The sequence below is a fragment of the Triticum aestivum genome, chromosome 7D (genome assembly GCF_018294505.1).
Source record: "Triticum aestivum cultivar Chinese Spring chromosome 7D, IWGSC CS RefSeq v2.1, whole genome shotgun sequence".
Lineage (NCBI taxonomy): Eukaryota > Viridiplantae > Streptophyta > Magnoliopsida > Poales > Poaceae > Triticum > Triticum aestivum.
The window spans coordinates 153,668,305-153,676,259 of NC_057814.1; positions in this window are offsets into that span (position 1 = coordinate 153,668,305).

Consider the following 7,955-nt stretch of genomic DNA (forward strand, 5'->3'; position numbering starts at 1 on the left):
GATTTAAGAACACTTGACGTATGTCTTGCCGTGCGTATCTGTGGTGACAATGGGATATCACGTGATTCACTTGATGTATGTTTTGGTGGTCAACTTGCGGGTTCCGCCCATGAACCTATGCATAGGGGTTGGCACACGTTTTCGTCGTGATTCTCCGGTGGAAACTTTGGGGCACTCTTTGATGTTCTATGTGTTGGTTGAATAGATGAATCCGAGATTGTGTGATGCATATCGTATAATCATACCCTCGGATACTTGAGGTGACATTGGAGTATCTAGGTGACATTATGGTTTGGGTTGATTTGTATCTTAAGGTGTTATTCTAGTACGAACTCTAGGGCTGTTTTTGACACTTATAGGAATAGCCCAATGGATTGATTGGAAAGAATAACTTTGAGGTGGTATCGTACCCTACCATAATCTCTTTGTTTGTTCTCCGCTATTAGTGACTTTGGAGTGACTCTTTGTTGCATGTTGAGGGATAGTTATAAGATCCAATTATGTTATTATCATTGAGAGAACTTGCACTAGTGAAAGTATGAACCCTAGGCCTTGTTTCCTAGCATTGCAATACCATTTATGCTCACTTTTATCATTAGTTACCTTGCTGTTTTTTATATTTTCAGATTACAAAATCCTTTATCTATCATCCATACTACACTTGTATCACCATCTGTTCGCCGAACTAGTGCACCTATACAATTTACCATTGTATTGGGTGTGTTGGGGAGACAAGAGACTCTTTGTTATTTGGTTGCAGGGTTGTTTGAGAGAGACCATCTTCATCCTACGCCTCCCACGGATTGATAAACCTTAGGTCATCCACCTGAGGGAAATTTGCTACTGTCCTACAAACCTCTGCACTTGGAGGCCCAACAACGTCTACAAGAAGAAGGTTGTGTAGTAGACATCAAGCTCTTTTCTGGCGCCGTTGCCAGGGAGGTGAGTGCTTGAAGGTATATCTTTAGATATTGCAATCGAATCTTTTAGTTTCTTGTTTTATTACTAGTTTATATTATAAAAGAAAACTACAAAAAATGGAATTAAGGGTGCCTCATATGCTTCATCTTTTTAATGTCTTTCGTGAAAATTATGGGAAGGAAAATTGTGCTCAAGTGCTAGAAGAAGAAATCTATAAAATGTTTGGCACTAAATCTTTGTATGATGAGCATGATTGCAATGTTGTTAGTATGAAAAGCCACAAGCTTGGGGATGCTATGTTTGATGAAGATGATATGTTTAGTCCCGCAAGTTTTGATGAGCAAATTTATTATGTTGAAAACATGCCTCCTATTTATGATGACTATTGTGATGACACGTATGCTATAAAGAATAAAGATAACCATGAAACTTGTCATCGTGATTTTAATTTTCAATTGGATTATGCTTCACATGATAGTTATTTTGTGGAGTTTGCTCCCACTACTATTGATGAGAATAAATTTGCTTATGTGGAGAGTAGTAAAATTTCTATGCAAGTAGATCATGAAAATAATGCTTTGTGTGCTGGTTATATGGTTGAATTCATTCATGATTCTACTGAAAATTATTATGAGGGAGGAACATATGCTTGTAGGAATTGCAATAACATCAAGTTTCCTCTCTATGTGTTGAAAATCTTGAAGATCCGCTTGTTTTGCCTTTCTATGCTAATTGATTATTGTTCCCATAAGTTGTTTGCTCACAAAATACCTATGCATAGGAAGTGGGTTAGACTTAAATGTTCTAGTCATATTCTTCATGATGCTCTCTTTATGTTTCAATTCTTATCTTTTATGCGAGCATCATTGAAATCAACATGCCTAGCTAGGGGCGTTAAACGATACCGCTTGTTGGGAGGCAACCCAATTTTATTTTAGTTTCTTGATTTTTAGTTATGTTTAGTAATAAATAATCCATATAGCTTCTGTTTAGATGTGGTTTTGTGTTTTAATTAGTGTTTGTGCCAAGTAGAACCTTTGGGAAGACTTGGGTGAAGTCTTTATGATCATGCTGTAAAAAACAGAAACTTTAGCGCTCACGAGATTAGCTAAAACTTTTTACTGGAGAGTGCTATTTCGTTGATTATTTTTGCAGATGATTACTAGAAAAATTCCTCAGGTCCACCAATTTATTTTAGAATTTTTGGAGTTCCAGAAGTATACGTTTGATACAGATTACTACAGACTGTTTTGTTTTTGACAGATTCTGTTTTCATTGTGTTGCTTGCTTATTTTGATGAATCTATGGCTAGTAAAATAGTTTATAAACCATAGAGAAGTTGGAATACAGTAGGTTTAACACCAATATAAATAAAGAATGAGTTAATTACAGTACCTTGAAGTGGTGTTTTGTTTTCTTTCGCTAACGGAGCTCACGAGTTTTCTGTTAAGTTTTGTGTTGTGAAGTTTTCAAGTTTTGGGTAAAGATTTGATGGACTATGGAATATGGAGTGGCAAGAGCCTAATATTGGGGATGCCCAAGGCACCCCAAGGTAATATTCAAGGATAACCAAGAGCCTAAGCTTGGGGATGCCCCGGATGGCATCCCCTCTTTCGTCTTCGTTCATCGGTAACTTTACTTGGAGCTATATTTTTATTCACCACATGATATGTGTTTTTCTTGGAGCGGCATTTTATTTTCTTTAGTTTTGCTTGATGTTTGAATAAAGTATCAATATATGAAATTATTAAATGGGAGAGTCTTCACATAGTTGCATAATTATTCGACTACTCATTGATCTTCACTTATATCTTTCGGAGTAGTTTGTTGTTTGCTCTAGTGCTTCACTTATATCTTTTAGAGCACGATGGTAGTTTTATTTTGAAGAAATAGATGAACTCTCATGCTTCACTTATATTATTTTGAGAGTCCTAAACAGCATGGTAATTTTCTTGGGTTATGAATTTAGTCCTAATATGATGGGCATCCAAGAAGGATATAATAAAAAATTTCATATAAAGTGCATTGAATACAATGAGAAGTTTGATTCTTTATGATTGTTTTGAGATATGAAGATGGTGATATTAGAGTCATGCTAGTGGAGTAGTTGTGAATTTGAGAAATACTTGTGTTAAAGTTTGTGATTCCCGTAGCATGCACGTATGGTGAACCGTTGTGTGATGAAGTCGGAGCATGATTTATTTATTGATTGTCCTCCTTATGAGTGGCGGTCGGGGACGAGCGATGGTCTTTTCCTACCAATCTATCCCCCTAGGAGCATGCACGTAGTACTTTGTTTCGATAACTAATAGATTTTTGCAATAAGTATGTGAGTTCTTTATGACTAATGTTGAGTCCATGGATTATACGCACTCTCACCCTTCCACCCTTGCTAGCCTCTCTAATACCGCGCACCTTTCGCCGGTATCATACACCCACCATATACCTTCCTCAAAACAGCCACCATACCTACCTATTATGGCATTTCCATAGCCATTCCGAGATATATTGCCATTCAACTTTCCACCTTTCCGTTTATTATGACACGCTCCATCATTGTCATATTGCTTTCATGATCATGTAGTTGACATTGTATTTGTGGCAAAGCCACCGTTCATAATTCTTTCATACATGTCACTCATGAGTCATTGCACATCCCGGTACACCACCGGAGGCATTCATATAGAGTCATATTTTGTTCTAAGTATTGAGTTGTAATTCTTGAGTTGTAAGTAAATAAAAGTGTGATGATCATTATTTTTAGAGCCTTGTCCCAGTGAGGAAAGGATGATGGAGACTATGATTCCCCCATAAGTCGGGATGAGACTCCGGACAAAAATAAAAATAAAAATAAAAGAGGCCAAAGAAGCCCAAATAAAGAAAAAGAAAAAACAGGCCATAAAAAAGGAGAAGGCCCAAATAAAAAAATAAAAAAATGAGAGAAAAAGAGAGAAGGGACAATGTTACTATCCTTTTACCACATTCGTGCTTCAAAGTAGCACCATGATCTTCATGATAGAGAGTCTCCTATGTTGTCACTTTCATATACTAGTGGGAATTTTACATTATAGAACTTGGCTTGTATATTCCAACAATGGGCCTCCTCAAGTGCCCTAGGTCTTCCTGAGCAAGCAAGTTGGATGCACACCCACTTAGTTTCTTTTGTTGAGTTCTCATATACTTATAGCTCTAGTGCATCCGTTGCATGGCAATCCCTACTCACTCACATTGATATCTATTGATGGGCATCTCCATAGCCCGTTGATAAGTAGTTGATGTGAGACTATCTTCTCCTTTTTGTCCTCTCCACAGCCACCATTATATTCCACCTATAGTGCTATGTCCATGGCTCACGCTCATGTATTGCGTGAAGATTGAAAAAGTTTGAGAACATCAAAAGTATGAAACAATTACTTGGCTTGTCATCGGGGTTGTGCATGATTTGAATACTTTGTGTGGTGAAGATAGAGCATAGCCAGACAATATGATTTTGTAGGGATAGCTTGCTTTGGCCATGTTATTTTGAGAAGACATAATTGCTTTGTTAGTATGCTTGAAGTATTATTGTTCTCATGTCAATATTAAACTTTTATCTTGAATCTTATGGATCTGAATATTCTTGCCACAATAAAGAATACTACATTCATAAATATGTTAGGTAGCATTCCACATCAAAAAATCTGTTTTTATCATTTACCTACTCGAGGACGAGCAGGAATTAAGCTTGGGGATGCTGATACGTCTCCAACGTATCTATAATTTTTTATTGTTCCATGCTATTATATTATTTGTTTTGGATGTTTATGGGCTTTATTTTACACTTTTATATTATTTTTGGGACTAACCTATTGACCCAGAGCCCAGTGCCAGTTCCTATTTTTCCCTTGTTTCAGTGTTTCGAAGAAAAGGAATATCAAACGGAGTAAAAACGAAATGAAACCTTCTGGAGAAGTTATTTTCGGAAGGAAAGCAACCTGAGAGACTTGGAGTCCACGTCAATAAAGAAACGAGGGAGGCACGAGGCAGGGCGCGCGCCCACCCCCCTGGGCGCGCCCTCCACCCTCGTGGGTCCCTCGTGGCTCCCCTGACGTATTTCTTCCGCCTATATATATATATACATATACCCTAAAAACTTCGGGGAACAGAATAGATCGGGAGTTCCATCGCCGTAAGCCTCTGTAGCCACCAAAAACCAATCGGGACCCTGTTCTGGCACCCTGCCGGAGGGGGGATCCCTCACTGGTGGCCATCTTCATCATCCCGGCGCTCTCCATGATGAGGAGGGAGTAGTTCACCCTCGGGGCTGAGGGTATGTACCAGTAGCTATGTGTTTGATCTCTCTCTCTCTCGTGTTCTTGATTTGGCACGATCTTGATGTATCGCGAGCTTTGCTATTATAGTTGGATCTTATGTTTCTTCTCCCCCTCTAGTCTCTTGTAATGGATTGAGTTTCCCCTTTGAAGTTATCTTATCGGATTGAGTCTTTAAAGATTTGAGAACACTTGATGTATGTCTTGCCGTGCGTATCTGTGGTGACAATGGGATATCACATGATTCACTTGATGTATGTTTTGGTGATCAACTTGCGGTTTCCGCCCATGAGCCTATGCATAGGGGTTGGCACACGTTTTCGTCGTGATTCTCCGGTAGAAACTTTGGGGCACTCTTTGAGGTTCTATGTGTTGGTTGAATAGATGAATCTGAGATTGTGTGATGCATATCATATAATCATACCCACGGATACTTGAGGTGACATTGGAGTATCTAGGTGACATTAGGGTTTTGGTTGATTTGTATCTTAAGGTGTTATTCTAGTACGAACTCTAGGGCTGTTTGTGACACTTATAGGAATAGCCCAATGGATTGATTGGAAAGAATAACTTTGAGGTGGTTTCGTACCCTACCATAATCTCTTCGTTTGTTCTCCGCTATTAGTGACTTTGAAGTGACTCTTTGTTGCATGTTGAGGGATAGTTATAAGATCCAATTATGTTATTATCGTTGAGAGAACTTGCACTAGTGAAAGTATGAACCCTATGCCTTGTTTCCTAGCATTGCAATACCGTTTACGCTCACTTTTATCATTAGTTACCTTGCTGTTTTATATTTTCAGATTACAAAAACCTATATCTATCATCCATACTACACTTGTATCACCATCTGTTCGCTGAACTAGTGCACCTATACAATTTACCATTGTATTGGGTGTGTTGGGGAGACAAGAGACTCTTTGTTATTTGGTTGCAGGGTTGTTTGAGAGAGACCATCTTCATCCTACGCCTCCCACGGATTGATAAACCTTAGGTCATCCACTTGAGGGAAATTTGCTACTGTCCTACAAACCTCTGCACTTGGAGGCCCAACAACGTCTACAAGAAGAAGGTTGTGTAGCAGACATCAATCACACAATCTCAGATTCATCTATTCAACCAACACATAGAACCTCAAAGAGTGCCCCAAAGTTTCTACCGGAGAATCACGATGAAAACGTGTGCCAACCCCTATGCATAGGTTCATGGGCGGAACCCACAAGTTGATCACCAAAACATACATCAAGTGAATCACGTGATATCCCATTGTCACCACAGATACGCACGACAAGACATACATCAAGTGTTCTCAAATCTTTAAAGACTCAATCCGATAAGATAACTTCAAAAGGGGAAACTCAATCCATTACAAGAGAGTAGATGGGGAGAAACATAAGATCCAACTATAATAGCAAAGCTCGCGATACATCAATATCGTGCCAAATCAAGAACACGAGAGAGAGATCAAACACATAGGTACTGGTAGATACCCTCAGCCCCGAGGGTGAACTACTCCCTCCTCGTCATGGAGAGCGCTGCAATGATGAAGATGGCCACCGATGAGGGTTCCCCCCTCCGACAGGGTGCCAGAACAGGCTCCCGAGAGGTTTTTGGTGGCTACAGAGGCTTGCGGCGGCGGAACTCCAGATCTATTATGTTCTCCGATCGTTTTAGGTATATGGATATATATAGGCGGAAGAAATACGTCAGGGGAGCCACGAGGGGCCCACGAGGGTGGAGGGCACGCCCAGGGGGGTGGGTGCCCCCTGCCTCGTGCCTCCCTCGTTTCTTTCTTGACGTGGACTCCAAGTCTCCCGGGTTGCTTTCCTTCCAAAAATAACTTCTCCAGAAGTTTTCATTCCGTTTTGACTCCGTTTGATATTCCTTTTCTTCGAAACACTGAAACAAGGAAAAAAACAGGAACTGACACTGGGCTCTGGGTCAATAGGTTAGTCCCAAAAATAATATAAAAGTGCATAGTAAAGCCCATAAAACATCCAAGATGGATAATATAATAGCATGGAACAATCAAAAAATTATAGATACGTTGGAGACGTATCAGCATCCCCAAGCTTAATTCCTGCTCGTCCTCGAGTAGGTAAATGATAAAAATAGAATTTTTGATGTGGAATGCCACTTGGCATAATTTCAATGTAATTCTTCTTAATTGTGGTATGAATATTCAGATCTGAAAGATTCAAGATAAAAGTTCATATTGACATAAAAATAATAATAATTCAAGCATACTAACTAAGCAATTATGTCCTCTCAAAATAACATGGCCAAAGAAATTTCATCCCTACAAAATCATATAGTTTAGTCATGCTCCATTTTCGTCACACAAGAATGCTCTCATCATGCACAACCCCGATGACAAGCCAAGCAATTGTTTCATACTTTAGTAATCTCAAACTTTTTCAACCTTCACGCAATACATGAGCGTGAGCCATGGATATAGCACTATGGGTGGAATAGAATATGATGATGGGGGTTATGTGGAGAAGAAAAAAAAGGAGAAAGTCTCACATCAACGAGGCTAATCAATAAGCTATGGAGATGCCCATCGATTGATGTTAATGCAAGGAGTAGGGATTGCCATGCAATGTATGCACTAGAGCTATAAATATATGAAAGCTCAACAAAAGAGACTAAGTGGGTGTGCACCCAACTTGCTTGCTCACGAAGACCTAGGGCACTTGAGGAGGCCCATTGTTGGAATATACA